The 27235-nt window shown below is 43.0% G+C and overlaps 1 long non-coding RNA gene across 2 annotated transcripts in view; it reads right to left on the bottom strand.

Moving 5' to 3' along the window:
• Positions 1-27235, bottom strand: part of LOC145722757 (uncharacterized) — a 126134-nt gene that overhangs the window by 55961 nt on the left and 42938 nt on the right. For both annotated transcript variants that reach the window (XR_014147270.1, XR_014147269.1), the window contains exon 2: positions 21046-21131. This is a non-coding gene — a long non-coding RNA (uncharacterized LOC145722757). The remainder of the gene's footprint in view (positions 1-21045; positions 21132-27235) is intronic.

The raw sequence follows: 27235 nt of genomic DNA, 5'->3' as shown, positions 1-27235 counted from the left end.
AGGGTGACACTTGCCTGCCTTTCTGGTCTTATCTTCCATAACCCCCACGGGTATGTTCCCCATGGCTGGCCTGCCCCTCGCTCGGCTCCATGATTATGCCTCACCTTTCATACCTCTGGGCATGCTCATGCCTCTCCCATGAGGAAAGACCTTCTCTGCTCTGCCCACTTAGCAGGAAGGTGACTCACCCTCCAAGACTCACTTCAAATGTCACTTCCCCTAAGAAATCCCTTTACATTATGGCAGATACCTCTCTGAACTCTTGTCCCAATACACTTGAGTTGTCCATTGATATGTCCATCTCCCCACCACCTCATGATTCCCGCCAGGACATGCATTCTGATGTCACCAGTATATCATGCACAGTACGGTGTTGGGCATAAAACAATGATCCCCCACATGCTGCCATACTGATGATTTAATTGTCTACAGAAAATTTCATTAGTTGAGGAGCCAAGAGTCTAGCCTCCTATTCTCACTGTTGCAGCATTCAACTCAACATCACTGAGCCCAGAATCTTTAAAAATACAACTATGACACTAAGTGGTTAGATGGGTTAGTTTCTTTCCAGCTTTAAAATAAAACTCTACAATTCTATGAACTCTAGCGCTGTGCTGATGGCCATTCCTTCAAGGACTCCTGTGCAGCAAAAGTGGTTGTTAGAGGGAAGTTCCGAGCGATATACACCTACCTCAAGAAACAAGAAAAATCTCAAATAAACAACCTAATTTTGCACCTCAAGGAACTAGGGGGGGAAAATGGAGCCCAAAGTTAGTACAAGAAAGGAAGTAACAAAGATCAAAGCAGACATAAATAAAATAGAAACTGAGCAGATAGTAGGAAAAAAAATCAATGAAACCAAGAGCTAAAATAGAACAAACAATTCTAAAATTTGTATGGAACCACAAAAGACCTTCAATAGCAAATGCAGTCTTAAGAAAGAACAGAGGCATCATAACCCCTTAATTCCAGCTACTCTACAAAGCTTTAATAATCAAAAGAATATGGTACTGGTGTAAAAACAGACACATAGATCAATGGAACAGAAGAGAGGGTCAGGAAGTAAACCTATGCACAGGGTCAATTAACTTAGGACAAAGGAGCCAAGAACGTATAATGAGGAAATGACAGTCTCTTCAATAAATGGTGTTGGGAAAACTAGATAGTCACATGCAAAAGAATCTTACATCTTGGGGTGCCTGGGTGGCTCAGTCGGTTGAGGGTCCAACTCTTGATTTTGGCTCAGGTCATGATCTCGGGGTTTTGAGAACAAGCCCCGTGGCAGGCTCCACACTCAGTGGGGAGTCTGCTTGTCCCTCTCCCTCTGCTCCCTCCCCTCACTCACACGCACTCTTTCTCTCAAATAAAATTTAAAAAATCTTTAAAAAAAAAAAGAATCTTACATCTTACAACATATACAAAATGGATTCAAATGGATTGAAGACTTGAATGTAAGACCCAACACCATGAAACTACCAGAAGAAAACAAAAGGGATAGGCTCCTTGATTTCACTCTTGGTGATGATGTTCTGGATCTGACTCCAGAAAGTGAAGGCAACAAAAGCAAAAATAAATAAGTAGGACCAAATCAAACTAAAAAGCTTCTGCACAGTGAAGGAAACCATCAACAAATTGAAAATCAACCTGTTGGGTGGAAGAAAGTATTTGTAAATCATATTATCTAATAAAGGGTTAATATCATACATATAAAATCACACACACAAAAAAACAACCTCATGTAACTCAATAGCAAAAAACAAACCAGCAAACAAACCATTCAAATAAAAAATGGGCAGAGAATCTGATTTTAGACATTTTTCTAGAGAAGACATACAGAGGGCCAACAGGTACATGAAAAAATGCTTAATATCACTCATCATCAGGAAAATGCAAATCAAGACCACAATGAGATATCACCTCACACCTGTCAGAATGGCTAAAATGAAAACCTCAAGGAACAACAAGTGTTGGCGAGGATGCAGAGAAAGGGGAACCCTTGTGCACTGTTAGTGGGAATGGAAATGGTGCAGCCACTCTAGAAAACAGTATGGAGGTTCCTCAAAAAACTGAAAATTAGAACTACCATATGATCCAGGAATGCCACTTCTGGGTGTTTATCCAAAGAAAATGAAAATACTAACTCAAAATATATATATGTGTGTGTGTGTACCCCATGTCCATTGCAAAATTACTTATAATAGATGTATAAACAATCTAAGTGTCCATCAATTGATGAATGGATAAAAAATGTGATGTGTAAATATATATACATAGGGGCGCCTGGGTGGCTCAGTCGTTAAGCGTCTGCCTTCGGCTCGGGTCATGATCCCAGGGTCCTGGGATCGAGCCCCGCATCGGGCTCCCTGCTTGGCGGGAAACCTGCTTCTCCCTCTCCCACTCCCCCTGCTTGTGTTCCTGCTCTCGTTGTCTCTCTCTCTGTCAAATAGAATCTTTAAAATATATATATATATATATACACACACTTATATAAATGTGTGTATATAAAAATATGCATGTATATATACTATATACACACACATATAAACAATAAAATATTATTCAGCCATAAAAAAGAAAAAAATCTTGCCACGAGTGGACCTTGAGGACATTATGCTAAGTTAAATAAATCAGACAGAAAAAGACAAATACCACTTGGATGTGAAATCTTAAAAAGAAAAAAGAAAAAACCAGGCTCATAGATACAGAGAACAGACTGGTGCTTGCCAGAGACAGGGCCTTAGGGGATGGGCAAATTGGGTGAAGGGGGTCAAAAGGTACAAACTTCCAGCTACGAAATAAATGTCATAGCATGGCAACTGTAGTTAATAATACCATATTGCATATTTGAAAGAGTAAAATAAAAGAGTAGATCTTAAAAGTTCTCATAACAAGAGAAAATCTGTTAACTAACTATAGTGACAGATGTTAACTAGACTTAATATGATAATCATTTTGCAATATATACAAATATACAATCATTATATGTTTAAAACTGATATAATACTAAATGTCCATTATACCTCAATTTTAAAAAGAAAAAAACTTCAATTAAAGAAGAAAAAGACTCTTTAAGTTGTAAACACCAGAACACACGTCTAATACCACCTGGGACCTCTAAGTTCCTTAGATGTCAAGTTACCTAGGTCATTCCATGCCAACAAAAATAGGACTCTTTAATGAATGAACATATAAATGAATGAAATCTTTTTTTATTTTTTTAAAGATTTCATCCACCCACTTGACAGACAGAGACACAGCGAGAGAGGGAACACAAGCAGGGGAAGTGGGAGAGGGAGAAGCCCGATGCGGGGCTCGATCCCAGGACCCCGGGACCACGACCCGAGCCAAAGGCAGACGCCCAACAACCGAGCCACCCAGGCACCCCTGGAATCTTTTTTTTTTTTTTAATACATTCTACATTGGTTTATAAATTTAAATCTTGAGATTGCTTCTCTATTTCTAAAGGCCTTCTTTTTTTCACCACCAAAGTAGATTGATTTAATGGGGTGAAGTTCTTGTTAATTACACACACATATACATCTCCCAGGAACAGAGCAGAAATTATATAGCAATATTGGAATCAGTCCAAGGCATTCTTATTTTGACAATAGGAGAGGATTAGTTTCTAAAGGTTCCAAAGCCAGTGACACCTTCTTAATTTGACAGTTTCCATTTTACTGATATAAGAAAAACATGTCATTGGTACCATGTTTTTAATGCTTAATCCTGCACAACAGGTTACAATGCAAAGCTAAAAGAGATCCCAGCTAGCCACTTTCAAAGTCAAATGTCTAATCAAACAGTACTGTCTTAGCAGGGGGAAAATCAACATTAATTAGCCAGTTCTAGAGGAAATAGCTCGAAGCACAATGAAATAATACACATACAAGCATCGAACTTTTCAGTGATAGCTTTAAAATGTGCACCCACACATTTCCAATGGGCTGTTTTTGCCAGAGATAAGAAAGAGAGCCTGACAGTAATGAAGTTGTAGAGGTACTTGATGCAATTTTTCCCAGGCAGACCAATTAGTAATTGTAGCCTTGAAAAGAATCATTTTGTAACTTTCTGTCAAGGGAAATAGTGCCAAGCTTAGCAGGAAAGAAAAAAAAAAAAAAGGCATTTTATTTGCCTCTGCCATGACAGCTTTCCTTTTCTCTGGAAAAGATACTGGCTTTCCTCACACCAGGGCCCTGACAACTTGGTTTGATGTTCCTCTCTTCAATACATAATCCTGAGTGTGCTGATGTGCAGCATTTTCGCTGCTAAAGAAATCCACTCCGGCACCAGCAGCTAGCGGAAAGCCATATATTACTGATGTGTTAATCAGCACCCTTTTCAGTTGCAAGAGAAATGCCACCTCACACTGGCTTCAGGCAAAAGGGGATTTGGAGGCTCAAAGCCATCAGGAACCTGCCTGTTCGTCTCTCAGGTCTGCTTTCCTCTACATCCCCTTCAATCTCTGAAAAGATCTCCTGTGTCATGGCAGGGATGCCCTCCTGTGGTTCCAGTTATACGCTCTCAGCGGAACAGCCCACCTATTACCTGGATCTCTTTCATGTTAACTCCAGGAAAAGTTCCCAGCCAAAACTGTCACTGGCCTGTCTCAGGTCACATGACCTTCACAAACTAGCCACTGTAGCCAGCAAGGTCCAACGCTCTGAGTGACAGACTGTGGTGACCCAGGGGCTCCTGGCACAGGGTGACTGGGGGTGAGAATGGACAGAGTAATTCTACAGCCCAAAATTGGGGTGCTGTGGTCAGAGGAAGTGAAGGACACTAAGAAGGCAAAAGCGACCAATGTTGCTTATAAAACTTAGTCATACTTTTCCCCCCAAGGTATGTGCTTGCTTTCTACACAATTAAAAGAAGGACGAACATGGGGCACCTGGGTGGCTCAGTCGTTAAGCGTCTGCCTTCGGCTCAGGTCAGGATCCCGGGGTCCTGGGATCGAGCCCCGCATCGGGCTCCCTGCTCCGCGGGAAGCCTGCTTCTCCCTCTCTCCCTCCCCCTGCTTGTGTTCCCTCTCTGGCTAGTCTCTCTCTGTCAAATAAATAAATAAAATCTTTAAAAAAAAAAAAAAAGGAAGACGAACAAAAAGGATAAACAAAGCGGGAGACACATTGCTTTTCTTAACTAAAACACACTCCCAGGCTAGTGGCTCAACCACTCTCCAAGGTATCACCTTGGAACCTTCATCTGATAGCCTCTCAAGATCTCTAAGGAAGATGAATGAGTGAATGAGAGAAAGAGCGAGTGAGCTTACAGGTCTTATGTACATGTATGGCCCATGGGCGCTTCAAGGTCAATGGATCAACAACTGAGCCCCTCGTATTTCCTCCCGATCCCACTTCTTCTCCTACAGTCTCTGTTTCTGGAGGTGCGGGGGCCATTGCCATCATCCAGGGAGGCTAACGTCACAAATCCCAGCCTTCTCCTGCTTTCTCACCATCCCCCACCCTCAGTGGCACCCAACGCAACATCGTCACCAAGCCCTGCCGGTATTTCCTCCTAAACATAAGGCTCTATCTCTAGTCGCACCATCAGGGACCACACCGACTCCCGTGTGGACTCCCACGGTGCTTCCAAGCTGCCTGCTTCCCCGGCCCCCCCATTCTTGCTTCCATCCGGAGCAGCAGCTAGAGGGATGGGAGTTTGGCCGATCTCTCCCCCACACTCCACAACCTTCCCGTGCTTCTCCCTCATCTACCACCACGGTTTCCCAAGGAAAGCTTAGATGGAGGCCCAGCGTGTGGTGCCTTGAACAACGCGATGGCTTAAAACAACAGAGATGGATCCCTCACCGACCTGCAGGCCAAAAGTCTGGAATCAAGGTCATTGACTAACTTCTGCTGGCTCCTTGAAGATCAAGGTACCAGCTGATTGAGACCCTGGGAACTCTCTTCCTGGCTTGCACACAGCTGCCTTCTTCATGTGTCCTCACCTGGCAAAGGGGTATCCCTCAGGAGTCTCTTCTCACAAGGGCACTCATCTCATGACCCGCCCTCATGACTCTTCCAAACCTAATCACCTCCCATACACCCTACTTCCAAATGCCATCACAGTGCGGGAATAGCGCTTCAACATGGATTTGGAGACGGGGGATGCCTTCAGTCACACACACACACACACACACACATACACACAGTCCCTCACCAACTGGCACTCTTTCTTGTTCTCTACTTCTTTCACAATATAGTGTCCATTTTATATATACATTAAATGTATAAGCCACAACACAAGGTGAGAACAGAACACCACTGCTCGTGTCCAAATGCCTTCCTACCCTGAAAGCCATTAGCAGCTGACATTTTGTGCTTACTTTTCCATTTCAAGTGTGTCTTAGCTATTCACTGTAGCCTAGCATTACTAATATTAAGATGGCATTGACGTTGGAAAAAATGGTGGGATGTGTCCTACCCCACATATCCCAAGAAGTGGTTCTTTTCTCTCTTTTTTTAAAGATTTATTTATCTGAGCGAGCACACACACCTGCGTGCCCAGGGGGAGGGGCAGAGGGAAGGAGGCTCCCCCCCAGCATGGAGCCTGTGGCGGGGCTCGAACCCAGGACCCCAAGATCAGGACCTGAGCCTAAATCAAGAGTCGGCCACTTAACCAACTGAGCCACCCAGGTGCCCCTCCTCAGAAGGAGTTCTTAACAGACACAGCTGCTGTTCAGGACCTGCTGACCCAGGCTTAGCATCTTTGGCACATCTGTGGCATGTGATGTCCACCTGACTTTGATTTCCACCAGATTATAGAACTGAAGGTTTAAAGTGAAAAGCTACAGGGGTTCCTGGGTAGCTCAGTCGGTTAAGCGTCTGCCTTCAGCTCAGGTCATGATCCCAGGATCCTGGGATCAAGCCCCACATCGGGCTCCCCGCTCAGGTGGGAGACTGCTTCTCTCCCTCTCCTTCTGCCCCTCCCCCACCCGCACTCAGGCTCGCTCGTTCTCTCTCTCTCTCTAAAATAAATAAATTTTAAAAAAGAAAAACTACAGTAAAATGAGAACTGATAACAGCATGTGGCTGATTCGTGGATGTCTCCTTCTGCTGAGATGACTGACGGTGCAGTCTCTGGATGTGTGAGCAATGGAGGGGTGAAAGTTACTTTGGGTTCCTTTGCCTCCATTTCTTTATCCATAAAATGTGGATGGTGGGATCTACCTCATGAGACTGTCATGAGGGTCAAATATGTTCCCATATGTCATGGAATTAGCCCAAGACCTGGCATCAATAAATATCAGCTATTTTTCTTTGTAATGAAGGAAGCAGTTTTGAAAAGGCGGGACTCCAAATCTCAGAAGCCAAGAACCGAAGGGAATATGCACCTCATCTGAAAGGGGCAGCCATGCCTAAACCTCAACTGCCATCGCTGTCCCATGGGCTCTCACCTGCCAGATTTCAAGATCATCAAAAGGCAGGTTTTTGTGTGAAATGGCTGATTTTTCAAGTTGCAAATTACCATTTAACACACCACATGGCCCAACCCGAACCCAGCAATGGACCTGAGGTGTGTGTCCCGTGTCTGAAGCAGGAAAGGAATGGTGACTCCTGCTAATGTTGCCCCACATTAATTTTACCCACATTAATTTTACCCCAACGGCACATCCCTGGTCCCTCCTGGCAACTCCCCCATTTACTGCTCCTGTTATTGCCTCAATGCATCTAACCATCTACCCATTCTTCACTTTGTCTCTCAAGGACTGAAAAAAATGATTGAAACCAGCAGCCAGCCACCCAGCCAAATTTTAATTGAAAGGGTAGATTGCCGTAATTACTCCTCTGCCCTGCAAACTGGCTCTCCGCGAGCCCAAGAGACCTCCAGACTCTCTGGAGGATGTTCACCAGCACACACTGCTGGACTTCGATGCTGAAGAAAGCCCCCCACCCCACCCAGCTTCTACCCCCAGATCGCCTAGATCTATCCTGTGCTTAAAAATGGCCAAACGAGAGCTCACCTGACAAGGAAGAAATGCTAAAATGCCACAGCGGAACTATTTGTTTTTTTCCCCGGCTTTGTAACTTGCCCTCGTGCTTGATATATCAGGCATCTAAGAATCCCATTCATCTTTCCAGAATCGAGTCTCACCCATTCACAGAACCATTCAAACTTCCGGTCCCCACCAGCATGGTCTTCACAGCCACGCAGACAAGAGGGAACTGTTGGAAAGCTGTCTTGCACTCGGAATCCATGTCAGCCAAATGCCTGACAATGAGGAGGCTAGTGTTATTTAACTGTGTGATGGGTCCTCTTTAAAACAATGGTGTCCAGAAAATAACTCGTCTCTCATTGTTTTATTACTTTACTGTTGCGTTTCTATTTTTTAAATGACTGTGTTGTGCTTTTTGCAACCATATTGCACTGTATTATACCCTCAAGGTGTCGTTTAAGGGTATCTGTATTCTCATTTTCAGGCATATGGTTTGCAGTTTTGCAACAGTTGGAACAAGTGGAGTTGTAGTAAAGTAATTTGAGGCGAAGCCAGTCTTTGAAGCTTGTACTTTTAAGGGCTTTGAATTGGGAGGGAAAAAAAAAATTTTTTTTTGTTTTACTTATTTACTATGGTTTAAAGGACCATTACGTTGGCTTGTAAATTGTTCATAATTTGAGAAAGGACAGTTTCCTTAGAGCCTCAGAAAATGGCCCACTTGCCACCAGCACATTTTCCATCTTGGTGTGGTAATAAAAACAGCATTCAGTAAATGAAAGACATTGGAATTTGTTTGGATTTCGTTTTTGAACTTTTTATATAAAACACTTCTGTTCCATTAGGATAATCCTATTTGACTTGCTTCTCTCAGTCAAAGAAAAGGAAAAAGCTATTATGAGAGAGCCAGGAACAAAGGATTTCCCACCCCTGGTCGGGCTTTTGATCCCCACATGGTCGTAACAGGCCTCTGGCAGTAGCCAATAACTTCCGGCTTCAAAGGAGGGGAAACAGGCTTAAAAGCACCTCCCAATGATGCCAGGAGGTTTGTGGCCAGCGGACTGCTCTCCTGACCCTGTGTACAATCTCTTTCTGCCCTCAAGTGATGGATACAATTACCACTGTTTTACCTACAGAGAAACCCCCACTATTATTTTATGGCCACAGATTTCGACTGTTTGTGCCTAACACAGTCATGGTGTTGAACTCCACCATCGTACACTCCATTTGTGTTAAGAAATCAAAGAATGTGAAGCACAGAGTCCCTTTCATTTTTGTCAAAACACCAGAGAAGAAACTAACGGTTTCACAAACAACTCACCATAGCACGATTTTAAGTGAGTCTTTTTTTTTTTTCGCTAACGCAGCAAACTACTTTACGTAGAAGAAAGAGGATATAAATTTGATGCTGTGCTGGATCTACACAAACAAGAAAAAAAAAAACACTCATAATTTTGGAAACTACCTAGTTCACTAACTCCATCAATTTACAATTAACCTCAGAATGTCAGGCCATTACTATTGCCAGATTAGCTGGAAAACACTCTGGATTCTATAATTCTGTGAACCAGACCTTTTCCTTATTTATCTATTTATTCTCTCCTTCCCATATCCTTGTTGTCTCCTCTGTCCTCTCCCATTCCTTTTCATCCTACTCCATCTGCCACAGCTCGGGAGTGATGGTGGGCAGAAGTTATGGCCACCATTGTGGTATCTGCAGGACTGAGGAGCTAACCAGGGAAGTCAGGCAAAGAGAGGCAGCCTCCACCAAACACAGAAAAGACAGAATGGTTCTAGGTCATCGACCCTCCACCTTGCGCACACCATCCATGCTCTTCTCCTTGTGGGTCCTTCTACTCACTTCCCCCCAAATATGTCTTTGCAGCTCTCTCTTTCTAAACCTTCACACAGACCATTCTTTCTAAAGAAAGAATGCCTCCCCTGAGTGCATCTATGCAAATCTACTCTTCGTTTCAAAATACAGTTCAATTCCTTCTCTTTCTCCAAGCATTCAAGGACCAAAAGAACAGGCCATGAACCTTCCTATCCTTGAATTCATGGAGCAGTCACTCTCCACAGCTAGTATTTTATTCATTCAATAGAGCACACTTGAGCACCTACCATATCCTTAACACAAGGCTAAACTCTGCACTGCAGGATCCTTTTTTTTAAATGACTAAAATTTACTCTAGCAAGGAAGAAAAGATGACACATGACACAAATATCTGTATGACAATGTAGAATGGGATGAGCATCATGAAAGATATATAAACTAATTTTATAATTTAAAAGAAAGAGACAGATGACTTTTCTCGGGGGAAATTGCTTCAAGGATTTGCTTGTTAGGCCAGCCTTGGAGGAATGCCAATCTCTGTCACATCAGTATTTGTGGCCTGGAAGTCATCCCTCTTGCCTTCTACCATTCATGGCCTTGCATTGTTCACTTACGTTTCCAAATGCTTCTGTCTTGCCACTCTAGATTCTGAGCTCAAAAGGGACTGAAATCTTACCTAATATTTTATACAGCTCCCTCTCTGCCTCCTATATAATACTTATGCAGTAAATGTCTGTTTATTTGCATCCCCCCCCAAAAAAAACACCTCTTACATAACTCTTACCAGTTTCCAGGTTCTGTGCTGCATTGCAGGGTAGTTATAAAAAAGAATATAATCATAAAATCCAATCCCCACTTAAGTGAAATACACAAAGATTTGATACATTGCCACCATAAGGTGTATAGTACATCAACAGAGATGCACCCTCGGAGTCAAAAGGATAGCAGCCAACTTCTACAGAGAAGAACCTGGCCAGGGACTGGTGCCCCTAAGGAAGTGAAGAATGAACAGCACTTCATAGGTGAGTGAAGGTTTACCAGATGGACAAGGAGAAAAGTGGTGTTCCTGATACAGCAGGAAAATGGGCAAAAGCCCAAGACACGACATTAGCAGGGGAAGGTCTTTATTGGTCACACTAACATCTTACCCTGGTGCCTCTCATATGCATAATGCAGAATTAATTCAACCACTCTTCTTATTCTTTATGCTATAAAGAGTTTTATGTTATAAAACTGTATGGTAAATTTTATGGCAAAAACAATTTTTTGTTTTAGTCTTGTGGTTTTCCCTTACTTTCAGTCCTAGAGGATATCCTCAATCTGCATCCTCTTGAAATAAACAACGTAGTCAATTAGTTCATCGTTGGTTCACTACTTCCCCCAGATTAAGGAAGAATTCATTTTAACATGCAAATAATTTCCCTTCAAATACACAGTGTTCCCTTCCTGAGGAAACATTCCACACAAGATTCCTCCTAAGCAACTATGTAAGTTAGCACTGACATTTGCCTAAAGCAGGCAGCCCTGGGGAATATACCAGAAATTGTGGGCAAATCAAGAGGCCTTTTTGGTAAGGGATCTAGCCAATGGCCAATCCCATGTGGCTTCTCTGAGATTTACCAGGATTCCCAGCAGGGAGCAAGCAACCGCAAGAAATTTGGTCTGAGTAGAACTTTCCACAATTGGATTTCATCATCACTGGCCCCTCTCTCTCCTCTGCCTCACTGCTGCTCTCTCCTGAAAATCAAAACTAACTTCCTCATCCCCAAACCTTCTGGGGATTCCTGACCTGGGAATTATAAAAATTTAATGTTATTGGACAAGTAGGCATTTCATTTAAAATCCCCATCTCTGTTTTAATAAAGGCATCATTCCTAAGATAAATGCTCCATTTTCTGAACATTTGCATGGATCTGAGCTTGTTTTTTCCCACAGGCTATATGCCGAGACACATTTAAAATATCAGTAGGCTAGGTTTCAGAAGATGAAGGGAATTTTGGTCTAAAAGATGACTACGAAAGCTGTGAGTAGAACAATTCTAAAAATAGCTCCTTGGTAGAGATTTCTATATTATTACTGGGTGGAAATTGGACATAGGAAAGCATTTCATTGACAAATTGGAGGACTGAAAATAAATGGGAATTTCATGCTCAGCTAATAAGCCTAAAAAATACATCACGTGGAAGTTCAGTTAAAGAGAAGAATGGAAATTAATTTCAAGAGACTCTCTAAGAGATTTGAGGATATATTGACACTGAGAAGTGGGAACCAACTGCGATGTGAGGCAGGACTGGTTGCCCCAGTGACTCCATGGGGTCAGACATCGTGCTAAAGATTTGTCATCTTGCCCAAGAGTCCCATTCTCTAAGCTCCTACATAGAAAAGAGATGTTTGTCCAAAGTAGCAATAACTATGTTCCCATAAATGCTAAAATAATACTATTTGGTTCTACCCCTTGTGGTAGGGACTGCCTACTGCCTTTCTCTCCCTTCCTGATTTCCATGCCAGGACTGGAACCTTAAGATGCAATCAGTTGATACCCTTCAAGCTACAGTTTCTAGAAAAATCTAACTCAGCCTATGCCATTTGTATTCCAAGTGAGACCTACAAAAGTCCTCACTACTCATCCCCTCTGTTCTTCCCTGAGCAGCCCCTCTGGCCTCTGACTCCACTTCCCTCCTACACATCACACCCACTGGCGTCTATTCCTGACAAGGCTGTGCATGGCATGGCTTCCTTCCCCATACATCTCCCCTTTTGCTCATATCAACAGTCACTGAACAGATAGGCTCTGCCAGCCGCCGTGCAGGGGAAAGGCTGAGGATGAATCAAAATATCCCAGGCCCTTCAGGAAGACAAGTAAGACCAACATTTCTGTCCTGGGAGAGAGCAAGCACACTGAGAAAGGGAGATGAAGGGGCTGAGGGAGAGGGGTTGAATCAGTCTGGGGCCCAAGTAGGATGTACCTATGGAGTACCAGTCCCGAAGTGAATGCATTTTCAAACTCAGGAAAAAATTAAAATGACACATCTTTGTTTATTCCATCAAAAGAGAGGGAAGAAAATGGAACCAGTTTTGCCAACATGTTAAGTGTAGCCATTAACTGGGTTCTCCATGACTTGGGTCTCAAAGAAACCACATAGCCATGGTGTTGGCAGCTGGGTCACACATGGAGCTGGAGAGCAGGCCCTGGGGCTGTCTTCAGGGCTGTCATCTAGGATTCCATATTGGAAACAACAGGGCAGCCAGGGGTTGCTTCAACCGTGGTTTTCTCCCATGAACTGAACTACGGAAGCATAAAGAATTTCCGTGTCTCTCGTGACACACCATATTAGGGTGATATACTGGAAAAGAGACATTTAAGGGCCTCTCTTTGGGTCCATTCGCCCCATTCCCACTACATCTGGGTAAGAGTCTCCATTCAGGAGAAGGAGCTGATGACCAGACACTAAGTGATCATACCCTTCAAGTCACCAACACCTCTGTGATCTAATCCAGATAATTAAAACCACCCTTGACCCTTCTGTCCCTATTATTTGCACCTCCCATTCAATTTATTACAAAATCTTACCACGCTCACTTCCTATATATATCTCTTGACTCCATCCACATCTCTTCTAACCAGTGTTGCACACCCTAGCTCAGCCCACCATTATCTGCAGTCTATTCGCCACAAGCTAGACAGAGAGAGAGAATCTGATTTGTCACCCTCTCTCAGATTAGAACCCATCAATACCTCCTCAGTGACTGCCCTTAGGATAAACTCCTAACTCTTTCCAGCAAGGTCTTCATGGTCCAGCTTGAACCAGTTTTCTTAACTTCATCTCCTTACCTTTTGTATATCATTCCTCTCTATCTCCACTTGCCCATCTACTACACACAAACACACACACACACACACACACACACACACACACATGCTCTGTGATACCTCCATATTGAATATTCACGTCCTTCAATGAGCCACATTCTTTTCCTTAACCTTGATGTTCCCTAGCTCGAGAACATTCTTCTTCCTGCTCATTTTTTAGTACTTATCTTACAAGTTGATTCTTCCATGAAGCTTTCCTTGAGCGATCTAGTCTGGGAATGCCATTAATATCCAATGTTTCCCCATTTCCATGTTGTTATCTATCTACCTGCATGCAGACCTGCTCCTAATAGATGTGGGATCAGGACCAAATGACAAATGGAAATCCCTGGACTGGGGTTTGCTCTCTCCTTTCTTTCCATTCATGTTTCTATCATAACTGAGAGGAGCCACACATATATTTGGATTCCAGAGCCCATATAGCCAAGTTCTACTGCTATCTCCTTTCTTAACTGCCCCAACCAATCCATGGGCCTGGCAGAGTTTATGGGGTCAGTGTGGTCTACTCTTGGGGGCTGGATCTGGAAGAAGCCAATCCATGCCGGAGAAGCTGTTTCAACCATTGAGGCACTAAATTCCCAGCTTGGACTTCCTGGACAAGGGTAGGTGCAATATGCTTAAGGTGGGAATTGTTTCCCTGGCCCCAGGAATCCCTGCCCGTGTGTAGAGTTGGGGGGCTTCAAATAGTACAAAGCCTAATGCAGGGGCCAGCATGCCGGGATCAGGGTTAGGGGGGGATGCTGCCTGCCTGCCACCCTCCACATGAACTTAAACTCCTAACAAAGATGCACCACGATAGCCTGATCACCACGTGTATCATGCAGTCCTTGTCAGAGCGTGTAGTAGCTGTTTAGTAAGTACTGACTAAATAAATTAATGACAGACTTTGGGGGAGACAAAGAAGAACTGCATGAGAATTAATTTTAAAAAAATGTCAGATCAGCAAGTATTTACTGATCCCTTATGGGTAAGACACCATAAAGATTCAAAAATGAACTGGTTGTGTTCCCTACACTTAACTGGTTACAATCTACTATATGTAATGATATGTATTTAAAACTGTAGTGTCAGGCAATTAGCTGTGTGAGCTCATGGTGAAATACGATTATGCACACTTGTTTCTTAAAGGAAAATATTTTAAGAAAGATACTGATCAGTAGAGAGCTAACGCAGCTTCATAGTTATTAGAGAATTTGGGTGCAAAATTTAATCGAGATGGCTGACTGCACCACAAGTGAGACTTTCTATACATTTTAGACCCATTTCATTTTAGTAGCACCCTCCATGTGTTTGCATTTTTGCCTGGTTAGAAACTGTGGAATGCAAATGACCATTTTCTCCTTGTCCTTTGTCCTCAGCATAATAACCTCCTTAAATAATTCTACCTTCCTGGGCAATGTGGTGTCTTGTGAACTATCACAGACCGAGCTCTTCACAGGGAAAGGACAGCAACTGGCTGTGCATCGTGCTCTGACACGAGGCTTATTACTATTCCTGCACAAAACACTTCATGACTCCAGCTACAGAACACCAAAGACGTGTATTTGCTGGCAACTACTTACAAAAGAAGCAATACATAGGCCAGATAATCAAAACTGCACTCCTCAAAAACTGGAAGATTTTTTTCATTATCTATTCTTTTTATTTTTAAAAGCCTCTTCAGTAAATACGGCCCCTGGCCCTGAGGTCCTCTCTTGCAGGTTCCATTTGATTGCAATTGTTCATTTTCATTAGGAACTTCACCTCTAAGTGAGTGTGTTCAAGAGAAAGCTTGGTGGGGGTTTCAAGGCAACAAGCAGTTGCTTTCAGGCTTCAAATCGGAGATTCTAGCCTGTTGATTTTGCTCTTTTCCAAGTGTTTTCTTTGGTTTGGCTCCTTGCATTCATTGTTAGCCTTGGATCCCTCGTAAATGGAATTTTCCAACGTATTGTTTGATCAACATCTTAGTGCTTTAATGGTCTCCACTGCAGTACACAGGTCACACCTTAACAAACTTCAAAGGTCTCCCAACTAACAGAGATATACTATAACCTATCACATCACCTGAAATAGATTGCCCACTTACTGAGGTGGGCAAATTTTTGCTCTATACTCAAAATACGTTAGGCTCTTTCAAGATGCACAGAAGAGACATGCTCAGGTTACCCCCAAAAGGTCATGGGATTTCTTGCCCATGTTAATTAACCCAAGTTCTTTTATCCTTTCTTCATTACGTTATAGGGTACCCTATCAACCCTGCCCTCCTGACTCGTCCTCATCAGCCAGCGAGGCCCACGGCATTCGCCTCCAGGAAGAGTTGCGGCCGCAAAAAAGCAAAGAAGAAGGAAGTCTCCGACTGGATCAGATCTCGAGGTTCTAGTGTCCTACAGCAAGAGGATAGTCCTCTTCCTTGATGTCCGAGCTAGCACCTCTTCCTTGATGACTGTACCAAGATAACCTCGGGCTTCTCAAGGCTGCGGGAGAGAGGGGTGGTGAGTGGTGAACCAAAGGAAGGGGACATACGCAAGCCTCCAATGAGGCAGGGCTCAGAGGGACCATGAGGCGGTACTGACATCAGGTTGCCTGGCCTTCCTGAACTTTCTGCTGCCACCAGCAGCTTGCAGTCACCGGGAACTGGTCAGCCTCCCAAGACAGTCTGGTCCCCACCCTGAACAATGCAGCTCCCTGCTCCAGAGAGCTGTACCACCTCTCCTTCCCAAGGCTCCCCACAAAAGCCTTGCTGTGACAGTAGACAGCACATCTTCAGGGACCCTTTGGCAAACAATGCCAAGCTACCCCACGCTTTGTCGATCCCAGTAAGTTAACCCAAGTTCCAATAACTCAACACTCATGAGCCCTCAAAGAAGGACAGGAAATTGTGTCCCTCCTGAGAAACAGGTGAGGTGGAAAGTCCCTGCACCAGTATGTGAATGTACCTGGGCTCAACCATCCCCAATGCTCCACCCCTACCCCCCATCCTCAGCACTGAGCCAAGCAGCGATAAAACACAACATGACATCAGAATTATCCAGAAAGCTAGGAAGTCAGCAAACATTCGGATTCTGCCCTGCCAATTCTCAGAGACTAGAATATCAGCTAAGACTCATTGCAACACCAGCCTTCAAGCCATTTTGTCCCCTCAGTGGGTGACTTCTGCTGTTCCCCATTCCAGGGCCCTGAGGGGGCAGATGACACAGCTACTCTCCCTGGTTCACCTGCTCTTGCTACCAGCAACTAATTCTAGGAGTCCAGAGTTCAAACTACTCACGTGATAGAGCCAACTGGTTAGCTCGTGTGGAAGGACTAGACTAAGCCCGCAGGCCACATCCCTGATAGGCCACAGGCCAGCCTATGAGTTAGCTGCCACTGGATAGGGAACCAATCACTGGCCTGATCAGTGAAGCCAAACACATAAGAGGGACTTGAGTATGGTGGTGATTCTGAGACTCACAACAAGGGACACCGTAACTGGCAAGTACTTCACATGTCAGGCCAGGCAAGGACATTGGGATGGAAAGACTATTATCATTTGCAGTTTCTGGCAGCCAAACTCCAGGGGAGGTATGTCAATGGACCAATCTCACACAACTCAGTCAGTCCTGGCTGAGTTGGAACTAGAATCTGGTTCTCTTCCTATTGCAGAAGTCGAGATATAGACCATAAAGATAAATTGAGGGGCATGCACACCACTTTCCATGTTGCCAGTATTTCAACATCTTTTATTTCTGATGTGTCCAGGTAGAAACAGAACAGTGCTGACCATGCACCAGGCACAATACTAGAGAGATGACTTAGATCCCCAACAAAGCAGGGAGTGCATGGAGGAATAAAGGCTAGCTCTCCTGGACTGGAAGATTCCTCAATCATCTTAAGCAAAGCCAGCAGCATCTCTGTCCCACAGGACAGGAAGGAGAATAGAGAGCCACCAAAATCGCTAGTGTGTGCGCATTTGTGACTTCACGCGCTGAGTGTCAGGGGCCCTTGGACTCACCGCAACACCTCCCACACAGTGCTGTCTTGGGTTGCCCTTTCTGTGTTGGTGAAAGACTAGTTACAGTCATGCCCAAGATTATTAATCTGAGGGGCACCTGGGTGGCTCAGTGGGTTAAGCATTTGCCTTTGGCTCAGGTCATGATCCCAGGGTCCTGGGATCGAGTCCCGCATCGGGCTCCGTGTTCAGCGGGAAGTCTGCTTCTCCCTCTCCCTCAGCTCTGCTCCTTCTCTCTCTCGCTCACTTTCTCTCTCTCAAATAAATAAAATATTTTTTTAAAAAAAAGAATGTTGATTTGAATTATTCAAGATCCCTTACAAGCATTTCTGTGATACTGTATGTCCATGTGTCCCATAACCAGGCATTCTGTAAAACCACACTAAAAATAACAGGGCTTTGAGGGAAAATAGTGTTGAGGAAATTGAGACAAAATCTATGGAACTTTGTCACTGAAGACCTAACAAAAAGACTAATAAGACTCACAGATATATGGGCACAGTTAACTTGCCACTGACATGACCATCCAGTACCTCAATTGGTAGATTATTTGGGGTTTGACACCTGAGACCCTAGCTTCCTCCCTTCAGATCGAAGTCCTTCAAGGCATGTGCTTCTAGTAGAGACCAGTTTCATCAAAACTGAAAATCAGATCCTTTGCTTTAATATGGTAGGAAATATCTTTTTAGCTTCTTTCTCTGTGCTGTTGACTTCCTCAGATAGCTTAACACATTGAAAAGTTAGCCATCTTTGAACCCCCTAAGCCAGACATTACTAGCACTAAAAGAGGTCAGTTCTACAAGATTTTTGGATTTTTTTTCTTGAGCTCTTCATGTCTGGCCAAAGCTTTCTCTTTGTAAGAAAACTTGCTTCTAATTATTTCCAAACGTTAATGTGGCTTGGGAAAATTCTGTGCAAATCCACATGACTGGTGCATTTTACTGACATCATTCCCTCTTTACCAATTGTGTTTTAGCCAGTTCACATTAAATAAACATGCACTGTAACAGAAGAGTCTGTAGTGCTTTAATTGTCCTGTTTTTAGGGTGGAGGAAGCTATTAGAGCAATACCATTTTCGCTGGCATTTCTGTTATCAGTTGGAAATAGAAATCACAAATTATAGATAAGCAGCAATAGCTGAAAGCACATTTAAGAAAGTCAAAGTTACCCTGACTCCCTGTGAGGTGAGTTCAGTATTACTGAGCTGAACGATTCAACAGGAGCAAATGGTAAATGGTGGTATCAAAAATAGAGCAAAGAGTAGAATGGAATTATCCTTCCATGCTCTCTATCAGGGTATGTATTAGGTCTCTCAAATGAAAACAAGAGCTGAAATCCTTGAAAGCTAACAATCAGATATGCTGGTAAAATTTAGATCAAGGAATAAGCATACCTAGAACTTTCATCTCATTAAAGAGACAAGGAAGAGAGAGGTGGTAGGAGATGAGGTCACCTGGGTTCTCCCAGACATATGAACACTGATGGTAAGTACCGGAGATGAGAACTCTCAAAAGGAATAATGTTCTCATGAATTCAAACTTATTTAATGTTGTGTCCTTGTTCCTCATAAAATAATCTCCTGCACCCTCATGGTCCACAACACAGCATGGGAATTCCTGCTCTAGGGCAACGCATCAGACTTAGATCCACAATATGTGGGGAACATTCCCTCAGGTACTATCTCAGCACCAAGGAGAGTTCCAAGTCAATCTGGAGATCAGGCCGTTCTTCTATGCTTCTCCTTCTGAGCAACTAAGGGAAATCTGGTCCAGCTGACTCCTTTATCCAGCTTTTGGTGTATGTGCGCTCCAGACAGATTCCAAGTGCACATTCCAATGAGTTATTTTGTTCCCCCTGCCCAATGAGACAGGCCCATTCCTACCTCATTTCATCAGAACCCTGTTCTAGAATTTGTTCCAGAACCAGAAGTATACATTTTTAAGAATTAAATTTAGGGAACAGTGGCAGCTCCTGGGTGGCTCAGTCAGTTGGGCGTCCGAACTCTTGGTTTTGGCTCAGGTCATGATCTCAGGGTCCTGAGATGAGCCCTGCGTAGGGTTCTGCACTCAGCACAGAGACTGCTTGAAATGCACTGCCACTCCCTCTCCTTCTGCCCACTCCCCTACTCGTGCATGCTTCCATGCAACGCTCTCTCTCAAATAAATAAATAAATAAATAAATAAATAAATAAATAAATAATTTAGGGAACAATGAAAATGTGAAAGCTTATCTGAGAATGGAAGCGATAGTGACCCACTATGCCCTGTGTGTTTGTGTGTTTGTTTGTACACACATGCATATGTAAAGTCAAAGTCAATCCTCCACTCATTATAGCCATTCTGTGGGTACAAAGCCATTTCTCCTCTAACCACTTGGAAACTAAGATGTTAAATATGCCCAGGTAAATTTTTTTTCTCAGTTGAAAACCTGAGCACTGGAATTATAATGCAAACACATCCACGTGGCCTTCCACTGTACTTGAATCTGCTCCTATCTATCTATTTCTCCATGGGACTTGTTTTTTTCCTCCCCTTAAAAAGGGAACCAGAAATAAAATAAGGGCATAAGAGAAAATGAGCTATGATTTAGGTTTCCTTTTTTCTTCTTTTATTTCAAAAGAATGCTCTGGAACAAGGAATACTTTTGTGAGGTAAAACAGATGATCCTCTAAGAGGGCTACACAATATGTGAGCATTATTGATTTTTCTTCCTAAGTCATTTCAGTGATACAATCTTGAGCCTGGTGACCATCGATAGTAAATGATTTCCAGCCAGACACTCAATCGTCAGACCTGCTTCTCTCAAAGGTTTAGCACTTCTGGTGAAAATACGTACATGGATTTTGAAGGAGTAGTAGTATGTGATAGAAGATGTAAACTTCAGATGATTTCTACTTATTACAATAAGCCTATAGCTGGAATTAACAAAGGAGCATGTGAAATGGAGCTGAAATTCCTGCTACGTCTTTTTATTAGTTTATTTTTATTCAAGGCTTGAGAAATTACATTAATGAGATCTATTGCTTCCTAAACCTTAAAGCTGAAGTGAGACAACATTAAATCACCCAGGATGCAGATTGCTTATGTCAAAGGACCCTAAATAAGACAAAACTTTAAGGTCTTAAGGAGAAGCTGACCTCCTTAAAAGGTCAGCAATGTTATAGTGCATGGGCAATAGGGTCCAAAGGACATTTTTTTTTTTTTGTACAATCCCTGGTGAGCCCCCTCTACAGCTCTAACTTCAACCATATTCAAACCAAAGTCCTAGGAGAATTCAAGATCATTGGTTCTCTTGAACTGTACAAAATGTTGATGACTTAACCACAAAGTTCACGTTTCAACACAGCTCTCCAATCAAACAACAACCCAAACCTTCAGGTTCAATTCATAATCTTCCAACCATACATATATTCTCTCCATCTCCCCACCCTCCCTCTTATTACCTCCATCCTTAGGGCCAAGATGATTCTGGACAGGCTCATGTAAGTCCTTGGAAAATCAGAATGCCCCTGGACTGGGCTGGATCAATCTAATGAAAAAGAACATTCAAGACAGATAAAAATGTGGACACTCTAAGAATACACTATAAGGCTCTAGTAGGTTCTCCCAAGATCTTCTGGGCAAAGAGTAGCATGTAAATGTTCAAAGTAGCAGAAATGTAATGGTAGGAGTGAGGATCAGGGAAGGAGGGCAGAACACAATGTACCTGCACTGTCATTCTTCCTGAAAAAACCCATGGCTTTGTGTCACCTGCATGAACAGCATTGCCATAGGTTCATGGGCTCATGGGTTTGGCCAACCAGGTGGCCAGGTTTTATCTTTGTTTCTTGAAAGGCAACTCGGCTCACCACGTAGATACTCATTAGATTTGCCAGTTCCAAATAATTCATCATCTGATATCCAGCTGATCGATTTAAATTACCATTAACTTCACTATAATTGCTTCTCTAATTATAATGATGCTGAAAGACTTTGGAAATTGTCTTGGCTCCTTCATCACTTACTACAGCATTAACCTCCCAAATGCCAATTGTGGGAATCTGTCCCCCCAAAAGAGAGGTCTATGGAAAATAAAGATGAAGCAGAAACAACAAATGGAATGACTTTTCTAAATGCAAGGATTGGTGTCATTTGAAAGGTCTGTTTTTCTCATATTAGAAACAGAGAAGAGTCAAAACCAGGGTGGGCAATTTATCGTGTCCTGGAGGTGGTTTCTGGAAGGACAAAGGTGCTTGACTGGAATGAGGGGTGCTCGGGGCCACAGGCCATAGGTTACCTCCTGCTCCCATTTGTGCTAATTGTCCCGTAAGAGCTGAAGTGTCCTTACCAATCTTCATTGCAGCCTGTGAACTATTATCTCCTAGTTTTCATTGGAAACCATAAATTGTCTCTCAAATTCTTTTACCTTTCTTTGCCTCTGTTTCTCAAATGGAATCTCCATCAGCTCGACATCAAGCGCAAAGTATGGTGATAAGAGGGAGAGACACTAGCACGGACCTTGTAAGTCACCTCTGGGCTGGACCGCAAGGCACGGGGGTTAGGAGGATCTAGAAAACCTGCCATCGATCAACAGCAGCTAGTTCACCTGCCCCGAGGGGCCAAGTTCACTGTGACCTGGCTTCACCTCTCCCCTTTCTCCTCCTGCACAAAGGCCTCTGGGGGAAGGCAGTCTTGACCATTTAAAAGTTAGCTTTCCAGAGTGTGTGCCAGACATGTCTTTCTAATTGCCTGTGGGCCTCGAGAAACAAATGTTCCAACCACTGAGGTCCTTCAACTTGTTTTAATATGAATCAAGAGCCGATCTCTCCATCCACTGGGTAACATTCCCGTTCATTCCTTTGTATATCCTTCAGGCCTGTAAATCACTCCAGCAGTGGCTCCTGCTCACAGGAGATGTAAGGAAATGATGATGTTTTATGCGAGTAATTAATCCTGTGGCAGATGCGGAGTTTCCAAGACTACCACCATTAGCACATCGACAGGCTTCCGAACACATATTCCAACACTGGTTAGTAATGATTTTAATATGCTAATACTATGTTGCTCATAAACAAGAAACATTCAGGCCTTAAGTTTTATATAAGTGCTATTATTTTCAGAGGCTTTTCAGAGGAGACTAGTGATGAGGTTTTTATATTCTTAATGCTGTTGTTGAATAAACAGTGTCCAATTAACATACCAGCTGGAAGTACACCATTCCTCGGTTCTATTTCTTCCTATAATATCCAACATTTGTAAAGTGAATAAAATAATTCAGATTGAAACTGATGGCCGTTTGGGGAAGAGAAAACAGGAGTTTGGTGGTGGATTATTTTCCTAGCAATGTGACTTTTGGTCCTGTAAATGACAAAAATGACAAAGAGAGCTACAAAAGAAGATGGGGGGGGAATACTGGCTGCATTTAATAATTTAAAAAGATTTCCTAAAAATGCAGAGCTGGAGTATGCATCATCCTGGCCTTGCCCGGTGGCTCCTTGAGGGAGGTTATCCCTGGATGAGCGTGTGCTATCAGAGTAGCTAGGTATCCAGAGGGGACCCAGAAAATATTCTGAAATGTGCTTTATTATTTTCCCCTAGCTTAGGGAAGGTAATAATCCCTAGATAGTCACAGCACCTTCTGTCTACCTTTCTTGTTGTCACATTTTCTCCTTAAATTGTTACAGTACAATAATAAATTGCTATCCACGGTAAACGTGCTTCATCATAATTTTGCTACATTCTGAATTCGGAAAATGGCCACGGTCATTGACAGGCAGTCTGTAAAACTAACAGCAGCTCCGGTCTTGCTGCAGGAACCAGCTGAAGGTCAAAGCCTGTGTGTTGGAAAGGATAAAACCCGGGCTCTCCAAGAAGAGCGTTTTTTAGTGTTGCCTGTTTAACTGGATAAGAGAAAAGGACTCCTGTCACAATAAAGATTTTGTAACAAGAAGTTATTTCCCAAAGACAACATTCTAATCAAGCAATTTGGGTCACCACTGGCCTGTGGGTTGAAAGAGAATGCCAAAAATGGAGTGTGGGGGGATGGATTCCAGCACATTCCGCAGGCTCTGGTCAGCCATCGCTCTTCATTTTATGCCAGCATTGACAAACAAGAGTTTACCAGAAACTTCTCTTGAGTCCAATGTACTGTCTACGCCACAGAGAGGGTTTTATTTGTTTGTTTGGATCAGGCAGCTATGTTATGTGAATAAAACGATCCTTCAGACCCATCATTTAGATAGACCACACGACCATGCTCAGGCACAAGGCAAATAACCATGGTCATATTCCCCATGGAATTGGCTAGAAGATCGTTCCCTCGGGGGACAGAGTCCCCTTCTGCAGTCACCTGGAAGACACTCCCTTCTCTCACCTCTATGTCCTTTGTGCTCTGGTCCAAGGAAAGGGCGTGAACCCTGAACCAGTGTCTGTGAGTTCATACCTGGTCCTAAGCAGGCTCTAACCTTACTTAATCCTCAGAACACCCCTATGAGAGATGAATCGTTTTCTCATTTCAGATGAGCCAAAGCAAGGATAATTAAATTGATCCTGACCCTGAGATTCAAATCCAGTTTTGCCTGGCTCCAAAATCTGCTTTCATCACTTCTGCTTCTCATCCTCCCAATCCCAACCAAATTCCCTAGAAATTATTCTTGAGACTCCAGTATGATAAAATTATCCCTCTCCTGGAGAAGGGCAACTTTCTGCTAACAATTGACAAGCTTCTATTACCAATGGACATTTTCACCTTGACAAGCTTCTAAAACCAATGGACATTTTCACCTTACAGAATATATCCTAAAGAGTCCATTTAAATGGAAAGTTTCCTTGGTATCATCAAGATTTCAAAACTACAGCCAACTTAAATGTTTGCCTTTTCTCACTCCGTTCTTAATACCTTTTCTCGTGAACCAGCGAGATGTCAGTCTAATGAGATAACAAGGTGCCTTCCCCATAAACAGATGTAAATCTTCTGAACAAATTTATCAGGTTTAGTGCCTTAACTATAAGCATACCTCCAAGACCGAACTACTGCTAAATGTTATGCATCTAAAAGGAAATAACATGCCTGAATAATGGTGAATTAGAACTGCACTAGACCCTATGCACAGTTAATTCACGCCTTTTAAAACTCTTTCTATTTCGGGTGCCTGGTTGGCTCAGTTGGTTAGGCAACTGCCTTCAGCTCAGGTCATGATCCTGGAGTCCCGGGATCGAGTCCCGCATCGGGCTCCCTGCTCTGCGGGGAGTCTGCTTCTCCCTCTGACCCTCCCCCCTCTCATGTGCTCTCTCTCTCTCATTCTTTCTCTCTCAAGTAAATAAATAAATAAATCTTTAAAACAAACAAACAAACTCTTTCCATTTCATCGGTCTCCTATAGATACTGGGTGCTTATGTGAGATCTGCAGCCCTCTTCCTTGATGATGCAAAAAGCAGGCATCCTTGTCTTCCAATTCCCTGGCCTTTGCAAAATATATAGTCATGATTCCACACTGGTGTTTTAAAATCTCTCAATCATTCTCTCCATAGCAAACTCACATTTTCATAATATGTTGCTTCCATAATTCAGCAAATAATTCTTTTGCAACTGCAACACGCGAGGCAGGGTGTCACGCATATGGTCATAAACACGCCGACAAAATGCTTTCCTTGCTCTTGTAAAGCTTACATTCTAGATCAGGGGTCAGTAATTTCTTTTTCTTTTGGTACAGGGCAAGATAGTAAATATTTTTGACTTTGTGAGTCATTGAGTCCCCCTTGCAACGATTGTTTTGGCACTGCGGTACAAGCATAGCCATAGAGAGCAAGTATGTTACTGAGCATAGCTGTGTTTCAGGAAAAGGTGATTTACAAAAACAGGCAGTGGGCCGGACTTGGCCTGTCGGTCATAGCTTACCAGCCCCTGTTCCACAAGATGCCACAATGTTACCATTCTTGCTTTTTATTATATGTCCTGTTCAAGTAAACATGTATTTATTTTTAACTAGACTTTTTATTTTTGTATAATTACAGAGTCACATGAAGTTGTAAGAAATAATACAAAGTGGAGGATAGGGCAAATGGGGGAAGGTGGACAAAGGGTACCTAGCTTCACTTACAAGATAAATAAGGGGTGGGCGCCTGGGTGGCTCAGATGGTTAAGCGTCTGCCTTCGGCTCAGGTCATGATTCCAGGGTCCTGGGATCGAGTCCCACATCGGGCTCCCTGCTCCTTGGGAGCCTGCTTCTCCCTCTGCCTCTCTCTCTCCCTCTCTCTGTCTCTCATGAATAAATAAATAAAATCTTTAAAAAAAAAAAAAAAGATAGATAAGGGGTGCCTCTGTGGCTCAGTCGGTTGAACGTCCAATTCTTGTTTTGGGATCAGGTGATGATCTCATGGGTCATGAGATCGAGCCCTGTGTGGGGTTCAGAGCTCGGCGGGGAGTCTGCTTGAAGATTCTCTCCCTATGTCCCTGCCCCCACTCTCGAGCTCTCGCTCAAAAATATAAATAAATCTAAAAAAATAAGAAGTAAAAAAATGAGATAAATAAGATCTAGGGATATTATACACAGCACGGTGACTATACTTAACAATGCTGTATCGTATATTTGAAAGTTGCCAAGAGAGTAGAAATGAGAAGCGTTCACCCCACCCATACAACATGACAACTATATAAGGTGACATGTTAACTAACCTTATTGTGATAATCCTTTAGCCAGATATACATGTATCAAATCATCACATGATACAAAACTTACACAGTGTTACATGGTAAAAGATAAACTGGGGCATAGTAAACTTTTTTTTCTAATGTTATGTTAGTTACCATACAGTACATCATTAGTTTTTGATATAGTGTTCCATGATTCATTGTTTGCGTATAACACCCAGCGCTCCATTCAATACGTGCCCTCCTTAATACCCATCACCAGGCTAACCCATCCCCCCACCCCCTCCCCTCTAGAACCGTCAGTTTGTTTCTCAGAGTCCCTAGTCTCTCATGGTTCATCTCCCCCTCCGATTTCCACCCTCCTTCATTTTTCCCTTCCTACTATCATCTTTTTTTTTTTACGTTTATTTGAGCAAAAATTTATTTCAATTGGGCAGCACCAAACCGGAAGTAGTCAGGAGCTCTCCACCAGTGGGAGCTGGGAGAAAGACTTTTATAGAGAAGATGTGGAAGCAAAGCCAGAGAATTATTTGATTGGCTAGAGTTTAAGTGGTAGCATTTGGGAAAGCCTAGCTGGCTTTTTGTGATGAGTTGTCTTTCAATTTCAATTTCTTTATCTTGAGGCATTACAGGCTTAGGTTTGGTTTGCTTATGTGAGCTATCAAGGCATTAAAGCTATCTCAGTCTAATGGCCTTCTTGTTTGATGAATTTAATAGTAATATGTTAATTTTATTTCATTAAGGCCAAAAAAATAATTGTTTTTTGGGGGCACTTGGCAGGCTCAGTCAGAAAAGCATTTAACTTGATCTCAGGGTCATGAATTCAAGTCCCATGTTAGGGGTAGAGATTATTTAAATAAATAAAACTTTTAAAAATTTCTTTCTTTCGGGGCTCCTGGGTGGCTCAGTCGTTAAGCGTCTGCCTTCGGCTCAGGTCATGATCCCGGGGTCCTGGGATCGAGCCCCGCATCGGGCTCCCTGCTCGGTGGGAAGCCTGCTTCTCC

Source organism: Leptonychotes weddellii, chromosome 7 (genome assembly GCF_054177405.1).
Source record: "Leptonychotes weddellii isolate Sample4059 chromosome 7, ASM5417740v2, whole genome shotgun sequence".
Classification (NCBI taxonomy): Eukaryota; Metazoa; Chordata; class Mammalia; order Carnivora; family Phocidae; genus Leptonychotes; species Leptonychotes weddellii.
This window is presented reverse-complemented; position numbering and strand designations above follow the sequence as displayed.